The sequence below is a fragment of the Ambystoma mexicanum genome, chromosome 3q (assembly GCF_040938575.1).
Source record: "Ambystoma mexicanum isolate Mex_15411 chromosome 3q, UKY_AmexF1_1, whole genome shotgun sequence".
In the NCBI taxonomy this organism is placed as follows: domain Eukaryota; kingdom Metazoa; phylum Chordata; class Amphibia; order Caudata; family Ambystomatidae; genus Ambystoma; species Ambystoma mexicanum.
The window spans coordinates 275,891,652-275,912,080 of NC_090926.1; the positions used below are offsets into that span (position 1 = coordinate 275,891,652).

The 20,429-nt window shown below is 45.5% G+C and overlaps 1 protein-coding gene across 2 annotated transcripts in view; it reads left to right on the forward strand.

Annotated features, from left to right (window-relative positions):
• The window catches only part of SMARCC2 (SWI/SNF related BAF chromatin remodeling complex subunit C2), a 2,756,167-nt gene that overhangs the window by 1,647,495 nt on the left and 1,088,243 nt on the right, over positions 1-20,429 (forward strand). The window lies entirely within an intron of this gene.

The following is a 20,429-nucleotide window of genomic DNA, read 5'->3' on the forward strand; positions in this document are numbered from 1 at the left end:
CCTGAGAGCATTGCTGCTGCAGATAGTAATTTCCCCAAGAAATACAGACCAGCTGGTACGGATCCTGAATACTTAAACAGGCATCCGACTCCAGAAAGTCTAGTTATTCAGGCAGCATCCACCTCAAAGCAAACTGCATATCCCACTATCCCTCCAGATAGAGAGGATAAAAAAGTTGATGCCTGGGCACGTAAAGTTTTCACTTCAGGCAGTATGGCCCTTAAATCGACAAATCTCACCTGTACCCTGGCCAGGTTTACCCATACCCTGTGGGACTGTATTTCAGCGGCGGCTGAGCATATTCCGGAAGGCGAGGAAAGGGAAGGCTTCCTGAATATAGTCAAAGACGGGAAGGAGGCAATGGGGGAATGTCTCCAGTCTGGACTGGATACTGCTGATAGTATCAGCAGATCTATTGCTGCAAGCATTGTGCTACGCAGATTTGCGTGGTTGAGGAAGTCGGGGTTTGCACCAGACGTGCAAGCCAGACTCCTCAACATGCCCTTTGATGGCTCGAGGCTGTTTGGCAGTAAGGCTGTTGAAAGCCTAGAAAAACTTCAGACCTCGAAAGCCGCAGCTAAATCGCTTAGTGCCTCCATGCGCCAGCCTCTAAAACCCTATTCTGGCTCATCTTCCTGGAGGGGTCATTCTTTTCGTTACTACTCCTCATTTGGTAGAGGAAGAGGACAGGCTTCTCAAAGGGGTAAAAGAAACTTCCCTCGTGGAGCACGAGGAAGAAGTGCAAAATCAGCCTCAGGAACGGCATCTGTACCCTCAGCCACTCCTGCAGCCGCCTCCAAATCCCTCTGAGACCTTGTTGCCCAAAACACCAGTGGGAGGCAGGATCTCTCAGCATCTGAAGGAATGGCGGGACATTACCTCGGATGCTTGGGCACTGGAAACAGTAGCTCAAGGTGTAAAGGACCGGTAGGGGGTGGTCTGTACTTCTGCTCTCTATATGGTAGGGGGGAGGCACAGAGGACCCCAGCCTAGATTCTCTATTCGGTAGCTATGGTTGAGCAATCAAGGCCTAGCTTCTCAGGAGGTGATGCAGGCTGGTTCTTAAGTACAGTGTAGTCCCCAAGCCCCCACAAAGGCATGTCCACACACTGTATTGGTTAGAACACAGTCTTTATATAATCAATATTCAAGGTTATGTACACTTATCATAATAACTCACTTTGTACTTAGGAAAATCAACAATGGCAAATATATACAATTCTAAAGTGGTACCACCCTTTGTATTAGATCTCATTAAAGTGCATCAACAATACTGTAACAATGTCACACAGATCAATAGAGTGAAACCAGCAATAAAGAGAGGAGAGAAAATAAGATGGTTGAGCAATAGGCAGAATACTGGCCCCTACCACTAGACACAGTCCTGTGTGGAGATCCCCCCACCTTGGCAACCTGTAAAATAAAGATATAGCACAAGCCCAGTCCATATATTGTTCTGCAAGTCTTATTCCCTCCTATAATGTTTTTACCCCCCCAATGTACCTGGTGGAGTCGAGTTCTTCGAAGAGGCGTCGACAGATCCTTCTTGAGCGACCCCCTTTCAAGCGGGAGTCACGGATCGTCGAGAGGCGTCGAGAAGCGTCGAGGAACTCGGCGTTCGGCGGCGGGGAATCGACGGCCCTTCTTGAATGCCTTCCCTTTCAAGCGGGAGACACGGGGCGTCGAACGTCCGACAACAAACAGGGTAGAACGTCGTTGATGAGGCGGCAGCTTCGATCCAAGCGGTGCTCGTCGACGACGGAGCGTTGGCGTCCTGCAAGGCAGAGGCGTGCGGGGCACCTCGACGACAATTGTTCTGGACCGCAAAGATTTGTGAAGACGGGGGCCCAGCAAGGGCGTCGAGTCGTTCGAGTCTTTGTAGTCTTCGGGTGGCGGGAAACCCACCGGCAGGTTTCTCCTCAGCGCGTTGGTCGTCCTCGACTTTCTCCGGCAGGATAAAGCGGTCGACGGTGCGGACGAGGGAGTCCTTCGATTCAAATGTTCTTAGGCAAAGAGCGGACGGCTCCGGTCATCGGCGGCACGGCGTCAAGTGGTTCCCACAGCTGGGCAACACAACTTCGACACAGACCTGCGAACCCTGGTCGACGACAATGGACTTCAACGGCGGCGATGTCCGGGTGCTTCACTTCGATCTCCTCGGCAGTCCCGTCTCGGGTCGGCAGTCTTTCGAGGGTCTGACTTCCAGGGCGCTTCGGCAAAGATGTAGCGGTGCTCGAGGATCCCTCGGAGCACGGGAAGAGGGCGCCTTAGCAGGTTCTCTCTCGGGTCAGTCCTCAATGAATTCGGCAGCTTTCAGATCGGTCGAAGCAAGTGCAACAGCAAGTCTTCTTCTTCCAGCTGGGCGTCGAGGATCAGCAGTTCCAGTTACTCTTAGAGTGGAGACTCAGCTTCTGAACGCTTCTGAACAACTACCAGTGGTGAGAGGTCCCCAGATATACTATTCTGTCTCTCATCCACACTGCTGGCACACACTCAGCAGCCAATCATACAGAAGGGCATTCATGCAGTCAGTCAGCCAATCAGGCACACAGTGCATTCAGGCCACACTCCTCCCTTTCAGACACTCACAACAAGGAATGTGGATTGGGACAAGTACCCAGCCATTCAACACTACACACTGCATTCAGGCCAGTTTCGGGCAGGGCTGTCTCAGTCTTTGTCTCTCATGCCAGAAATCAGACAACCACAACAAGGAGTGTATATTGGTCACACACTCCATTCACCCAGGTCCCACCCACAGGAGGTACCCACAACATACAGTCACTGGGAAGGCTCCAGTCAGTCTAGCTGGGCCTTCACAACAACACCATATATGGAACTTCCACCCAACAGCCAGTCAGGGGGAAGGGACAGAGTCAGGGCTTCCCAGGACTTTGAGAAAACAAGGTAACAGGCAATAGAAAGCAAGAGGCCCCAGGGGCCATCTTGTTTCCTATCAGGAATCAACTGATCCCAATGGCAGGGCCTGGGTATCCCAAAATGGACACCCAGAGCACCTGTCAAATTCAGCATGGAGCTGCCACCAGCCCATACCCTGCTCTGTGGGCCACCCACAGGTGCCCAAAAACATACACTAGGGGCACAGGGTTGTACCCCTACCCATGGGTGCCATAAGGGTATCCCATGGGTCTGTTCACCAAACCAAAAGAGAGAGCTGCACTGCCAGGAGTCCCACATGGACTCCTGGGCAGAAAACACGACAGAACACAAAAAGCAGTAAAGGACAAGGATTCAGAGGCCCTGTCCCTCGGATGCATTTCCAGCATCACACAAGGTTACTGTCTCCCCTTCCAAAAAGGGCCTCAGAATCATTTTAACCCTGCTAGAGAAAGGTGCCATAGAACAGGTACCTGTAGCGGAGAGGAACAGGGGTTGGTACTCCCCATATTTTCTCATCCCAAAAAAGGATGGAGGACTGAGACCCATCTTGGACTTAATAAACTTGAACAAGTTCCTCAGGAAGGACAGGTTCAAGATGGTCACTCTTTCTCAGATCTTTCAGGCTCTCCCAACTCCAAGATTGGTTGGTATCATTGGACCTTCAGGATGCTTACTTTCATGTGCCAATCCATCCAAAGCACAGAAAGTACCTGAGGTTCGCGATTGGCAACTCTCATTATCAGTTTCGGGTTCTGCCATTCAGTTTGACCTCCGCCCCGAGGGTTTTCACCAAACTGTTGGCAGGTGTGGCAGCGAGTCTCAGGAGAGGGTCTATTCACATCTACCCCTACCTGGACGACTGGTTGATCAGAGCAAGTTCTCCAAAACAAGCTCAGGAAAATCTTTCGATCACTTGCCACTTCCTCCACAAATTGGGCTTCTCCCTCAATTTCAAGAAGTCCCATATGATACCATCCCAAAAACTCCAGTTTATCGGAGCAGTCTTGGATACTTCCTCGGGAAAAGCCTCGCCTCCCGAAGTGAGAGCTGTCCACATCCAGCAGATGGTAACGAAGTTCCAGAATGCCCAACGTCTACCGGCCTTCGATTTTCTCAGGTTGCTCGGCCTCATGGCAATTTGCATTTTCCTAGTACCAGAGGTCAGGTTGAGAATGAGATCCCTTCAATGGGCACTCAGAACTCAGTGGTCCCAATTCTCAGGGAATATGTCGGATCTTCTGCAAGTCCCGAGCGCAGTTGCTCAGGATCTTCTATGGTGGGCTTGCAATGACAACATTCTCAAGGGAGAATCTTTTTGCCAACCATGGCCGGAGATAACAGTAGTGACGGACGCCTCACTCACGGGGTGGGGAGCACACACCAACGATCTGACAATCAGCGGTCGTTGGTCTCCATCGGAGTCCAAACTACACATCAACCTTTTGGAGCTGAGGGCAATCAGACTAGCGCTGAAGGCCTTTCTGCCACCTGTACAGGGAAAGAATGTCCTGATAATGACGGACAACACGGTGGCCATGCACTACCTCAGCAAAAGAGGAGGAGCAGGGTCACTACTGCTGTGCAGAGAGGAAATGCAGCTATGGTTCTGGGCAATACGAGAAGGAATCTCTCTATCAGCAATTCACCTAGCCGGAGAGAAGAACACGGCGGCAGACGCTCTGAGCAGGCATAGCACGGTCTCTCACGAGTGGGAGCTGGCTCAGGAAGTCCTTCTGGGGATCTTCGCCCTTTGGGAACCCCTCAAGTGGATCTGTTCGCCACCGCGATCAACAGGAAGTGCGATCAGTACTGCTCAATGGAATTTCCTCAAAGAGGAGCTCTGGGAGACACATTCGTAGTGGAGTGGAGGTTTCCACTACTGTATGCGTTTCCCCCAGTCCCCGTGATTCCTCAAGTAATCAGAAGGTTGAGAAAGTTCAGGAAAACCATGATCCTAATTGCCCCGGATTGGGCCAGGAGGACTTGGTACCTGGACCTTCTAGACATGTCCATCTGCCCTCCAATACGTCTTCCGCAAAGAGAGGATCTTCTCTCGCAAGAGGAAGGTCGGGTTCTCCATCCAGAGGTCAAGACACTCAACCTTCACGCATGGTTTCTGAGAGGTTGAGATACAAGGATTTGGTTCTTCCGGGTGACGTAATGGAAGTTTTGCTTTCGGCCAGAAGGCCAGCAACAAAATCTTTGTACCGATGTCGCTGGAACAGGTTTAGTAACTGGTGCAAAGATAAGGATGTGGACCCTTTTCAATGTGGCACTCAAGTAGTGCTCTGTTTTCTTTTACATTTAGCTAATCTGGGGCTCCAGATAGGAACAATCAAAGGATACCTTGCTATGCGGTCCATTTTCAAGCGCACCTCGAGGTTTCATATTTCAAAATACCATTAATAATTCAATTCTTAAAAGGGCTTACTAACGTATACCCTCCAGTACCTTTTCATGTCCCAACTTGGGATGTAAATTTAGTACTAAAATTCTTGACTTGCATACCTTTTGAGCCTCTGCACTCCTGTCCATTGAGGCTTTTAACACTAAAAACTGTCCTTCTTGTGGCCCTATCATCAGCCCGCAGGGTAAGTGAACTTCAGGTTCTCTCATGCAAACCACCATATACTGTTTTTTATAACGATAGTCTTAAAGTTAAACCTTCCTTTTTACCAAAGGTAGTTTCAGACTTCCATTTGTCACAAAAGATAATATTACCAACACTTTATCCTCCTCCTCATTTGGGCAAGGAAGAGGAGAGACTGCATAGACTAGATCGCAAGAGGGCTCTTAGTTTTTACATCTCAAGGATGTCTAAATTACGACAAGATGACCAACTGTTTGTGGGTTTACTGGTCATAAACTGGGCTTATCAGTAACAAAACAGACCATATCCCGCTGGATCATTTTGGCCATAATTGAATGCTACAGACTGGCGGGAAAAAACCCACCAGATGGGCTTTCGAGACCATTCTACGAGGGGAATGGCTACTTCTGCGGCTCTAAAGAGGGGAGTTTCGGCAGCAGATATTTGTTCAACTGCAACTTGGAAAACAATGCATACTTTTATCAAGCATTACTGCTTGGATACTACCTCCTCCAATGAGGGGTTATTTGCCAAGGCAGTTCTGCATTCTGTCCATGAAAACTGTAATTAGTACTCCCACCTCCAAAATTGCTACTGTTATGGGTGTCTATCATAAGATGAGGAATACGTGGGAGGACACAATCCATTCGAAGAACAAATTACGTACCAACTGTAACGTTTTTTCGACTGGATGTCCCTCCCACGTATTCCTCATCGACCCTCCCATCCTACCCCGCAGTACAGTTTATGTTTTCTTACACTTTCCTCTCACGAAGAATGTATCTGTCCTGGGACACGCCTGGGTGTTCCTCCTATATGTTCATCGAAAAAACAGAACTGAAGCAACAGGCGCGGCTTGAGCTATTTATACCATCGGTGACGTCGAGGGACAATCGACGCCACGACCTCGAGCACAGCCCCCTCTGCCGAGAAAATATTTTTCCGAAGCAGCGAAACTGGAGATAACGAATTATCAAAAGATGAGGAATACATGGGAGGAAAATCCAGTCGAAAGAACGTTACAGTTGATAAGTAACTTGTTCTTCTTGCCCAAGGTAGTTTCCGACTTCCATTTAAGTCAGAAGATTGTGCTCCCGGCTTTCTATCTGCCACCTCATCCTGGCAAGGAAGAGGAGAGGCTCCATAGGCTGGACCCTAGGAGAACGTTAAGCTTCTACATCGCCAGAATGTTGAGATTGGACGACCAGCTCTTTGTGGTTCCATGTCATTCTTCTCAAAGAATTGGAATCCCCTTCAACTGCCCCTGACGTTTGCACCAAAGACATCACTTGGTATAACAATATACAAAATGCACTTCTCAACAAAATAACCACTCTGCAATCCAAAATCCACACCAAACAAAACTCCCTCCACGCTCCTCTATTTAGCAATACCCTGCCACCTAAATAACCACCCGAGACTCCCCTGTGCCGTTCAGCTTCTCACTGCTTACTTGAAAAAATCATCTGCAACTTAAAACCCTCCAATTGCCAAGGGGACGCATGTCCTGCTCCGATCATTAAGGAATCGGCCCATGACCTCGCCCCTTTCATTACTACTTTTATCAATTCCTCATTTCAATCGGTAGTGGTCCCCAACAATTTGAAAGATGAGTGGGTCATCCCTCTTCTAAAAAAACCTACCTTAGATCCTGAGGTCCCAACCAACTACAGGCCCATCACGGCAGTCCCATTTCTGTTAAAAATATTAGATAGAGCAGCGTATCTTCAGATACAGAACTACCTGGAAACGAACAATCTACTAGGCACTAGACAAACCGGCTTTAGGCCCAAGCACGGTACGGAGACAGCCCCCCTAGATCTCAAAACCCAAATTGAGGACTTTAAAAACAAAGGTAAATTAGTCCTCTACTACTATTAGACTTATCTGCTGCCTTCGACTTGGTCAACCACCAAATACTCTGTCACCACCTGAAAACTGCAGCCCACTTCTCCAACAATGCCACTAACTGGATTCAATCATTCCTGGATAACAGACATATGAGGGTATTCTCCCCCACCTCCTCTGCCGACCCTGTGCCAGTCCCTTGCGGGGTCCCCCAAGGATCGTGTGTATCCCCCACCCTCTACAATGTTATCACTAAACCCCTGTTTGACGTGCTTAACTATCTGGGTGTCACCTACACTAACTATGCCAATGACACCCAGATACTCATCCCCATCACGGGCGACTACACGGGAGACTCGAAATCCCTAAATGACATATACCATGTCATCCAAACCTGGATGGCACAACATGAGCTCTGTCTTAATGACTACAAGGCAGAGCTCCTCATCCTAGGTACACAGCAAAGACTTAACAAGCTGAACCCCATGTTCAGCTCCTTTTAATATCGATGGAAACTCCATAAAAGTCTCCAAAGACACCAAAACTCTCGGAATCTACCTCAACTCCACTCTCTCCCCCCACAGACAAACAAATGCAGTTGCTGCCGCCGCTGCTTACACTTGCAAACTGATCACAGCATGTTGCCCTTTTCTCTCCACTCATAATTGCACAATCCTTGCTAGGACTTTGATCATATCGAAACTGGACTACTGTAATGCACTGTACAAAGGCACCAATCAATGCAACCTAGACAAACTCCTGATTATACAAAATAACGCCATCAGAGCAGCCCTCAATATCCCTAGATCAGCCCACATCTCGGAAACCAGGAAGAACCTTCATTGGCTGTCAGTCCCCCAAAGGATCTCACTAAAATCGCTTGCCCTGACCGACAAATGCATGATCAACCAGGCCCCCATCTATCTCTCACCACGGTTCACGCAGTATACCCCAGTTCGATCTCTAAGGTCTACCCTTAGTCAGAGCCTACTGATCCCCAGATACAAGCTCCAAACAGCCGGTGGGTCCAGCTTCCCAGTTCTAGCAGCCAAATTGTTGAACTCTGTCCCTCTTACTATCAGAAACCTTCCTTCCCTGAATGTATTCAAACACAAACCCAAACTCTGGCTAGTCACATCAGTAGACTTTGCCTAACCTGCATCACTGTGATTCTTTGAAAGGTATTGAAATTGTGTGCTTCCATAACTTTGCCTTTTCCCTCCCTTTTCCTATAACTTATTAGAGTGCCATTTTATGTTAAGCGCTCACCTCTGTCTGAAAATAAGTGGTGTTTCTCATTAAGACTTGTCTAATAAGTAATCAGGTTTGTATATATATAATAGTAACTGTGTGTTGAATTTACTTACCTCTTTTTGTGCTAGTGTAATTTACAAGTGTGTCTTTAAATAAATAATTATATACTTTTACACCAAAGCTCTGGTCAGTGTTTGCTTGTGCTACTGTATCCCTGTACCTATTGTGTATACTCTATATACTGCCTAACTCATCTTGAGAGAAGTCTGACTGCTCAGCCACAGCTACCAGGTAAATCTGGGTGGTACAGACTGATACCTATTGTGTTTACTGCCAACCACCTGTAGTCCTAAATCTTTTGCAGTGGTCCCTAAGGGAACTGCACAGGTTTCTGCCTAACAGCGGGTGGAGACCCTCCTGAAGGGTTGAGAGCTCATTCCACTAGGGGCGTGGCTACTTCCACCGCCCTTCAGTGGGGTGTTTCTATTAGGAATATTTGTGATGCCGCTACTTGGGCTTCAATCCATACATTTGTAAAACATTATTCCCTGGATACAATCCAAGGTCAGTTTATGGCCTTTGGGAAGGCAGTTTTTTTTCCGCAATTTAATAGGATATTCTAAATTCTTTTTCCCTTCTCCATTTACTGGTACTGCTTTGGGAGTCTGTCAAAGATGTGGAATATGTTGGAGGACACAATCCATTCTAAGAACAAGTTACTTAGCAACTGGTAACGTTCTTTTGACTGGATGTTCCTCCAACGCATTCCACATTGCCCTCCCAGCCTGCCCCTCAGGAGAATTTCCTATGCGATTGCAGCTTTCGTTTCTGCAAGGCTGTGTGCAGTCCAGCAGGCATCAGAATGGTGTCACACATTCTGGGGGAAAAAACGAAACTTATAAACTGAGGCTACGGGCGACGTGCGTCCTATTTAAAACTTCCTGTGACCTCGGCCGAGGCCCTCGATGGACATGGACCCGACGCCATCGACACAGGACGCCCTCTGCCGAAAAAGTTTCAGAAGTGCACAGCTGTGGACATTACATGTCAAAAGATGTCAAATATGTATAATGCGTTGGCGGAACATCCAGTCGAAAGAACGTTACCAGTTGGTAAGTAACTTGTTCGTCTTCATTAGCCAATTTTATTGACACCACCCAGAGATTTTATTAAATCTTCACGGCACTCTACCAGCTAGTGGGGCCGCACTTACTCACCCCTCGCAAAAAGAGCCAGTACAGACCCCATACAAGCACCTTCCCCACAGCAGGATCCAGGGAAGCTTTCTTACTACGACTCCACTCAGGACTTCCAGGACACTGGACAATACATGGGCACTGAATACCAAGGCGACATAGGAGATGTAGGCCAGTTTAATGACAATGATGAAGACGTTTACATCATGCAGTTGCCAGATCATGCTGACTCACCAGTGGCAGACTCACTGGTCGACAATCAAATTCAATATAATGATATGCTCCTAAAAGCAGCAGAACATTTCAAGATAGATACGCAGGCAGACAAGGACTTTGTTGAAAAGATCTTGGAGATAAAATGTCTGCTTCCCAATTCATTCCAATTCTCCAATCTGTACAGAGGTGAATTCAACACTCTTTAGGAACCCCTAACTTAACATTGGCGGTACACATACTATGGGAATGCCCAGATATAAGTCACTATTGGCAACAATGTTGTGATATTCTGTCAAGAGTCCTGAACCAGATGATTCCAAGAGACCCCAAATTGCTTCACAACTGCAACAGCAGTAATTAAAAGGAACATAGCGCAACTGTGGGGAGCAGCTGAGCCACCGCAAGTAGGTCAGTGGATCACGGATGTACAGGTATGCATTGCCATAGAAAAGAGGCTATACAGGGCCAGAGGATGTCCCGAAAAATCGGGCAAGATTTGGCAAAGGTGGAAAGACATGATGTGAACCTCTGAAACCATAATACCGGGGGATGTAGGGAGTAGACATTGCAGTAAGAAACAGCTTGGTGTAGAGAATAGAATACAATATAAGACCTACCTGTATTCCTCTTCCATCTAATGTTATTATTGTTATTAAGTTCTGGTCCTGATGGGACCAGATGTTGTATGTTTTCTTATTCTATGATATTTTTGAGAAGCGCTGTTTGTCAAGGGCTGTCTACGGCTGGACCCGCTGCCCTGCTGAGGATTGCTGCCTGTTGTGCCTTCCTGCTGCATTCTTCTCATGACTTTAAAGGAAAAGAGAACAGAAACAAAGAAGGGACTGCTTTCTGCTTTTTTTTTTTTTTTTTTTTTTTTCTCGAGCCCCGTGGCTCCACCCTTCTATCCCATAATCCATTTAACCCTGCAAACCCGCGCTTTATGCGCGCGCGCTTTTTGAGAAGCGCTGTTTGTCAAGGGCTGTCTACGGCTGGACCCGCTGCCCTGCTGAGGATTGCTGCCTGTTGTGCCTTCCTGCTGCATTCTTCTCGTGACTTTAAAGGGTATGGACTTTGTTGCTGATACGATCTATGCAAGCTGGAAATAGACTGTTTGGCGTTTTTTCTGATGCAACTTTTCTCTCTTCCTAGAAAAGAGAACAGAAACAAAGAAGGGACTGCTTTCTGCTTTTTTTTTTTTTTCTCGAGCCCCGTGTCTCCACCCTTCTATCCCATAATCCATTTAACCCTGCAAACCCGCGTTTTATGCGCGCGTGCTTTTTGAGAAGCGCTGTTTGTCAAGGGCTGTTTACGGCTGTCCACGGGTGTTGAGGGCGTTGTGGGCACACTGCCCCATTTACCTTATTCTTTTTTTTTTTTTTTTTTTATTTGTTCTCCTTTTCCCAAGTTTTGTACAAATTCACTATGTTTACTCATTTGCATTCCCTTAAAGTAGGCATGCCTGACGACTCTGTAATTGCTGCTAATTTGACAAACTCTGTGTTGAATAATTTCTGTGCGCTTCGTAGTTTGCAGCCACTACCTGCTCCCCTATTGCAATTACAACAGAGACCCTCTGATAATTCTTCAATGTCAAACCTTGACTCAATTGTCATGGAACGCAACCACATTCGTACATCCTTTTGTCAACCTACAACCCCAGTGCACGGTACGTTTGGATCCCGCCAACATATGGCGCATGTTCCGTGCCGTGCTGCTGGCCATCGCCAATGGGCAGCTGGGTCTCCAATAGCTCCAATGCCACAACTTGTGTCTGACTCGACTTTGCTTGCTGCTGATACTCATCGTTTCAAACCGCATGTGCTCCCAGCAATCTCTACTTTAGATACTATTTACGAATGCTTCACTCCTGTAAATAAGGAGACTAGCTCTTCTTATACTAATCCACCTCAGTCTCCAATTTCCGTGGCAAGCATCCATGATTCAGTTCAGCCACATGAAATCTCAACTATCAGTAATGTTCCAAGTGATACTTCCCTCTATGCGCATCCGGCCCCGCGTGCACAGCCTCAACCCTCTTCGCCGGCCTCATCGACTATTTCCCTACCCACTATGCTTGAAATCACGCTTGCTGCATTAAATACAACTGTGTTAAGCCTTTATAAACTGTTTGAACGCCTGGATGATAAAATTTCTACCCAATCGCAGCAGATTGACACTATGTATGATTGGATAATTTCCCTAAATTCGAAGCCAAATGCTAATGTATCCCCTTTTCAAGCTCCTTTTCATCCTGCCTCTACTCAGCTGAGACCTTTTCCAACTGTCCCCTCATTTGAGGAAATCATTCGCCCCATTGAGGCTGATCCTGCCAACGAAGCCATTGTGGTTAGTGATTCTTCTTGGGAGAACATTTCCTCGTCTCAAGAAAAACTACCCCCTGTGATCCCCGAGTCGGTGTCAATTGAGACTACACAACCAACTCTGCCTATTAGTAACCCTCCCGTGTCTTGTCCCAACGTCGTTCAGGAGCCTTTAAAAGGCAAACGGCAAAGAAAAAAGATAGTGCCACTTAGGCAATCTCTTATCAAAAAATCTAAAAACATTTTTGCCCCCAAGCTTCCGAAGAACTCCATTGCCTCTTTCTTTAAACCTCCATCTTCAAGTTGCCCTCAGGCCCCACCCATCATTCAACCTAAGCCAGCGTGCCAAATTGATAAGAGTGGCCCCAGTGGCAGTTTACCTTCCCTTAACAACCTTCATTACTCTCCTTTACATAATCTAATTAATACCCTGGAACTTTCGGTGCCCCCTGCATGTTTAGAGGTTGCCTCTTCCTCCCCAACCTTGTTGCCTGTTCTGATCAACTCGGGTCCCATACCCTGCCTTGACACCTCATCTACTGCAGAAAATTACTCTCATCAAAAATGCTATTGATGAATATCTCTCCCTGGAAAATCAGTCTATTTCTCCTATTTCTGCTTCTACTCAGCCTACTGTTGCGGCTCCCCAGGCTCCAAACAACAATCCCTTCAGAACGGCGCCTATAGGCGTGATGCCACCTCCGCCAGTTTCCTTGCTACCTTCTGTCCCAGTTCAACATCAAGCCCCTAATAACATGCCATGTGGCTCTACTTTACAGAATCCTGATTTGATGACCTCCCAGCTTAAATCTTTAATGAACACCTTTTTGGACACCCACGGTGCTTCATATATTGGGGCTTCCAATAACAATGCGCTTGCCACTACTCACGCCCAAACTGACCTACGCCCTGGCTCTTCTCTACCTGTCCCCCATCACTCAACTGTTGAGGTGCCCCCTGCATGTTCAGAGGTTGCCTCTTCCTCCACAACCTTGTTGCCTGCTCTGATCAACTCTAGTCCCATACCCTGCCTTGACACCTCATCTACTGCAAAAATCACTCTCATCAAAAATGTTATTGATGAATATCTCTCCTTGAAAAATCAGTCTATTTCTTCTACTTCTGCTTCTACTCAGCCTACTGTTGCGGCTCCCCAGGCTCCAAACAACAATCCCTTCAGAACGGCGCCTAGAGGCGTGATGCCACCTCCGCCAGTTTCCTTGTTACCTTCTGTCCCAGTGCAACATCAAGCTCCTAATAACATGCCGTGTGACTCTACTTTACAGAATCCTGATTTGATGACCTCCCAGTTTAAATCTTTAATGAACACCTTTTTGGAAACCCACGGTGCTTCATATATTGGGGCTTCCAATAACAATGCGCTTGCCACTACTTATGCCCAAAGTGATCTACGCCCTGGCTCTTCTCTACCTGTCTCCCATCACTCAACTGTACCACAGGACCTATCCCGAATTTTTCCCACTTCCCACCCCTGGTCTGCTACTATTCCTGCACCGCCAACGCTGAATTATCACCTCTTTCCTCGCCCTGCCTCTTTGCACTCCTCCAAAAATATGAATCTCAGCAAAGCTCTTCCTAAAACTTTATCTCAAAATTCCAATTCACGTGCCCCAAACGGCTATTCATTAATTATGAAATGTCGTGGTGGCTCCCACCCATTGTATAATCTCAATAGGCAGTGTGTTTTAAATATTCTGAATGATGTTGATACTTTGGAACACATTTCGTCAACTGATATTGACCTGGTGGAATTTATTGCTGATGTTGACTTCACCATTGTCCGTCTATGGATTCCTTCAGCTACTGTGGCGAAATTGCTTTGGAATGCTAAGCTGATATTGTTTGAGATGGGATTTCTCATCTCTCAGGACCCTGACCGATCACAATCTTTGTTCTCTCCTACAAATCTATCTGCTGCTGATTCAGGTAAATCCCTTCAAACCACACGAGTATACCAATCTTCCAAAAAGGGCTGTCATAATTTATAACTTCAAGCTACTCCGGATCATCGTTTCTTTTCACTAGGTTGTTGGAATACCAGAGGCCATGTTCATCTACAACATGCTATTGATGTGTTTACTCACTCTTATGATATACTGGCTTTTCAGGAAACATGGTTTCTAACCCCTCCTGTTTGGGACAACTATGCAACTGCACTTATTTCGGCTGTGAGAGGCGAGAGAGGCCGTCCAATGGCGGGCCTCCTGGTAGCAGTTAAACAATCTGCTGATTTAGAAATAGTCCCATGGTGTGCCTTCGACATCTATATTCAATTAGTTATAGTAATTGGATGTGGAGGTAATATGGCCATCTTTAACATATACCGGAACCCGGCAAAACTGTCTCTAAATTCATTTCTCAGAGAACTCTCCTACATGCTTGAAATAGTTTCTCAGGCATCTGATGTCGCTGCCATTCTTCTCCTTGGCGATCTTAATCTTGATTGCTTTAACCCCACTTCTCAATCTACTGCTCAGGAGGTTTCGACTTGGACTACCTTTATGTCTCATAATAACTTCATGATGATTAACGGAGCTGTGCCTGGGGATCTTCCTGCTTCAACAACTTGGTGTCGGGATTCAAGCTCCAGTACAATTGATTACATATATACTGACGCAAATTTGTTTGACAAAATCACTTCACTAAACATCACTTCTCAGTTGTACAGTCACCACAAGTTTCTGACATTACATTTCCTAAGACCCCTGGCTATAGTGCCTTCTTATACTAGAAGGTCCGTTCAACATCTTGTTATCAATTCCACTGGCAATCGCATCACGCTGTCCTCTAGAATGTTTTGGACGCTAAAACAATCACTTGATCCATCTATGGCTTCCAATTCTAATTCTAAGATTGAATATACACACCTTCTACAACAATTCCAGAATAATATTCTTATCCCTAAACAGAGGTCGATTACTCATTTACACTCTTTTGATCATGATTTACATCATAGAAGGATAAGTTATAGGCAGGAACGCACATTTTTGCTTTCCTTGTCTTCAAGCTCTCGGTTTACCCTCGTAAGGCAGGCAAAAACCCGCTATACCAACTGGGTCCGTGGGCATAGAGCCTTGCTATTCCAACAAGACAGTGAGCGAATGCTGAATACTTTAGCTACAAAGAATTCTGCAGGTACTTGGAAACTACTTAAGCATAAACATTGTAATCAACAATTAGAGGCACAAGCCAATGGAGTGCAAGAAGCTCAATGGGTCCAACACTTCTCTATATTATATTTCGATCCAGCGTTCAGTATGTTTAAATATCAAATGCAGTCCACCTCGCATTGGTCTCTGAATTGTGAATTGGAAATAATTATTCATTATATAAAATTGCCTAAAAGCTCGAGAGCTGCAGGACCCGATGGTATCAGCAATTTAATGCTCAAATCTAACATAAACCATTGGGCCAAAATTCTCTTTTTGTTATTTCAAAACATCCTGACCACTCGAACTCTCCCTTCTTCATGGCACACGTCCATTCTCGTGCCAATTTACAAAAAGGGAGACCGTTCACTTCCTGCGAATTATCGCCCCATTGCGCTCCTTGACTCTCCAAGTAAGATTTTTGCAAAGTTTCTGTTGCTGGAGTTTTCGGCATGGACATTAACCCATTTCCATCGTAATCCGTTTCAGTCAGGTTTCGTTGCAGGAATGGGCACAGCTGTTAATTTGTTTCTTTTAAACTCTATTAAATCTCTGTGTCACATTCAAAAACAACAGATCTACTTTGCTTTCGTGGACCTGCATTCTGCATTTGACTCAATTTCTAGATTCAAACTTATGTCTAAACTAATTCATGACAAATGTCCCCCCTCTATTACCGACCTCATTTATCATTTTCATTCTGCCACTACGGTTCAGGTTAGATTGACATTGAATGGTCTACTCTCCCACCCGATTCCCACCTCACGTGGCCTTAAACAAGGCTGTTTGCTGCGGCAGCCATTTTCAATTACTATATCCAAGACATCAAATATACCTTCGAACCTATTCAATCAGATTCTCCGAAAATTAATGGTATTCCCATAAAAGCATTGTTTGATGCTGATGATATTGTCCTCATCTCAACGACCCCCAATGGTTTACAAAAACTTTTATCAGCATTAGACCTCTATGTCGCAGAGAACGATTTAAAAATTAACTCCTCAAAGACTGAAGTCTTGATGTTCAACCCACATTCTGGCCTTCACACTCGCAAACATTGGTTGATTGATAATAACACTTCTCTGTCTTTGGTTTCGTCGTATACCTATTTAGGTATTATTTTCGAAGCCTCACTCCATCCACTGAAACATATGGCTCAAATAGAAGTTAAATTACTAACAGCGATATCACAATCACGGATTCTCCTTGCAAAATTTGGAAAATTCTCCATGATCCCGGCTTTAACATTTTGCAACATGAAAGTTATTCCCACAGTTTTGTACGGCTTGGAAGCTGGACCTCCTATACCATCTACTACTCTTGATAAATGGGAGGGCAAATTTTGGAAGCATGTACTGCATCTGCCCCAGTGTATCCCCATTTCGTGGTTGCGTTATGAATTGGGTCTCTCTTCACTATCTGCACACCTTAACTGGAAACAATGTTCTTTTTTCAGAAAATGTTTAATATCATCTAAGATAGACAATCTACTTAAGGTATTGTCGAACTACATCTTTACGACAGATCACGTCTTTATCCAAAGATGGCTGTCAGCAGTATATAAGATCTTAGCAGAGGCAGATATCTCATTCGAAACTCTTCTGCAAAATCCGGATAAGGCTAAATTAAAAATCCATCAGACCTCCTGGATTATGAACCATCAGAAATGTCTTACTTATAAACACGCCTCGAGCTTTCGCTTTCCACCACATAAAAGAGGCATTACACAATCATATTTATCAAGAGCTCCTTCTTCGAAATATAGAAATTTAATTCTCCGTTTCCGGCCACATATATGGGAAACAAGAGATCTCCTTTGTACGCGCCAGTTTATAGGACCACTTCAATATTTTTGTCGGTTCTGTCAAAAAACCAAAACTCCAGAAACCTTAGCACATTTAATCACTACATGTCCTAGCTTGTTTGGTCAGCGACAACTGCATTTTCATAAATATTGCCCTAGATTTGCAATGTATGATTCGGATGCTTGTTGGGACCGCATTTTTGGCTGGTCAGACTTGAAAATCCAGATAGCCACTGTAAATTTTCTTCTTTCCTTAAATTTAGATCAGGGTAAACTCATGAATACATGATTGAATATTTTTATTCGAATTGAGTATGATAAAAATTTTAGATACAGTGTCCTTTTCTTCGATGATATTCTGGTCATTTGTGAATACTAGAGTGCTTTATACTTTTTGTATTTACTGGTTGTACATTTTGAATGATCTTCTGAGAAATGACATTAAGTTGTTTTTACATTATTTTAATTTATCATGTTCAGATTGTGCTGTTATGTCATGTTAATTGAAAAGTTGTAACAAAAAAAATGCAACTAAATCAATAAAAAAAGATATAAAATCAATAAAATGTGATATTAAAAAAAATAAAAACAAAATAATAAAAACATGGGCGATAAAACCGTGAATTGAAAAAGTCTTCCAACCAGCTCCTTTAGACCCCCTTTACATCAGGGGTCAATTAAAACTGGATTCATTGGTGGTTACAACCACTAGAAAGAGAGCCGGAACACCTCTAGCCTCTTCAGAAGCACCCACAGACAACGAAAGTAAAAAGATTTATACTTTTGACAGAAAAGTTGCCTCCTCAGGCAGCCGACCAGGCGAGGATTGCCAATAACACCACCTTACTGGCCAGCTACAACTGCCACAAGTGGGACGAATTGGCCAAACAGATAGCTTCAGCCCCAGAACCCCTTAAATCACAACTCTCTCATTCCATTGCAGAAGGGAAAGCTGTTGCAAACTGCATTCTCAAGAATAATTTAGATGCAGCAGATAATACGGGGAGGATAATAGCTAAGGGCACACTTATCAAACGCCACGCATGGCTATGCCAGTCTGGGTTTAAACTCGAGACACAAGCTACTCTTCTTAACATGCCATAGAACCTAATGTCTTGTTCGGCAAGGCAGTGGAAGATGCCCTCAAGAGTGCCAAAGAAGAGTATGACACCTTAACGTCTCGGGGCAAACTTACTAATAAACTCTCAGATCAAAAGGGGGGTTATCATGTTTTGCCGCTTTACAGGGCAAAACTCACAATGGGGCTCTGGGTACAACCAGGGTCAGAGCTCGTCCTGGGGCTCACCACAGTGACAGTACTCGCAAGGTTTTCAAAAAGCCCAGAGAAGATCTCGTGGCAGGGGTAGATCCTCCTCTTCCAGAGGTGGCTCAACACCCCCAAAACAATGACCACCCGCTACAGGTTCCCTCCCATGCTACTCTAGTATGAGGACGCATATCACACTTTACCCACGTATGGGAGGGAATCACCTCAAGTGGGTGCTTTCAACCGTGGTGGGCGGTTATTATATAGAACTGCTACAGCAACCCGCCAACCATCCCCTAAGACAAAGAACCACCTCCAAAGAAGAACAGTGCATTGGAAGAGGTGGCAGCGCTGCTATTAAAGGACTCTGTAGAAGTTGTCCCGGCGAACCAGGTAAACAAGAGTATCTATTCAATGTACTTCCTGGGACAAAAAAATCTCACGATGCACCCTGTTTTAGATCTGTGCCCTGCAAACACCTATGTCAAGCCACAGAAATTGCGCATGACAACGCTACAGGAAGTAATCCCACTGCTAAAGCGGGGGGACTACATGGCAGCCTTGGATATGAAAGATGAATACTTTCATATTTCAATATTCCCAGCGCATAAAAGGTTCTTTTGTTTGTAGATAGCAAACCAGCAGTACCAATTCAAGGTGCTACCCTTCGGCATAGCATCCGCTCCAAGGGTATTCACCAAGGTACTGGAGGTGGTGGCGGCGCACCTACGCACAGTCTCAATCCCAGTGTACCCTTACCTGGACGACCGGCCGATCACAGGGGAAACCCCCTAAATTTGCAAGCAAAATACCCAAAAGACCATCAATCTACTTTTCCAATTGGGTTTCTCAATAAACGAGCAAAAGTCCATCCTTCTACCAAACAAGACCAAACAGTTCTTAGGAGCTGTCATGAAACAGAAGAGGCGGGTCTAGTCTTTCCATCAAAGGAAAGAGTACAAAGCATACTGCTGCAAATAGCTCAGTATCTAGCCGGTCACCAGATAACCGTACGCAAAGCAATGCGTTTGCTCGGGATGATGGTATCATGCATTTACCTGGTCCCACACGCACAATTTCACATGTGTCCAATACAAGAGTGGTTGGCGAAACAGTGCTCTCAGTCAAGTGGTCAGTGGGACGATCTAGTGGTCGTTTCACCAACCCTACTACAAGCTCTACGCTGGTGGACAAAGTAGACTCTGTTGAAGGGAAAACCCTTCGACGGCCCAGCTGTGCAAGTGGTTGTTACAACAGACGCATCTCTTACTGGGTGGGCGGCCCATCACCTTCATCTCACAGCACATGGTCTGTGGACTCAAATCACAGCACAGAACCACATCAGCCTGCTGGAACCTCTAGGAGTGCTAAAAAAGCTCCAAGCTTTCGAAGCACAACTGACAAATCAATCAGTGCAAATTCTCACAGACAGCACCACTGCAATGTTCTATTTAAACAAGCAGGGGCCACACATTCACCAAATCTGTCCAAGCTAGCACAGAAAATTTGGAAGTGGCCACTGTTAGGCAGAAACCTGTGCAGTTCCCTTAGGGAACACTGCAAAAGATTTAAGACTACAGGTGTTGGCAGTAAACCCACTTGGTAGCAGTCTGTACCACCCAGATTTACCTGGTAGCTGTGGCTGAGCAGTCAGACTTCCCTCAAGAAGAGTTAGACAGTATGCAAAGTATACACAATAGGCACTCAGATACAATAATACAAGCAAACACTGACCAGAGCACTCTTGTTGTAAAATATTCTAAACACAGTTACTATTGTAATATGTACACCCCTTTTTCCTTATCAGATAAGTCACAGTAAAACACCACTTATTTTCATACAGAGGTGAGCGCTTAACTAGA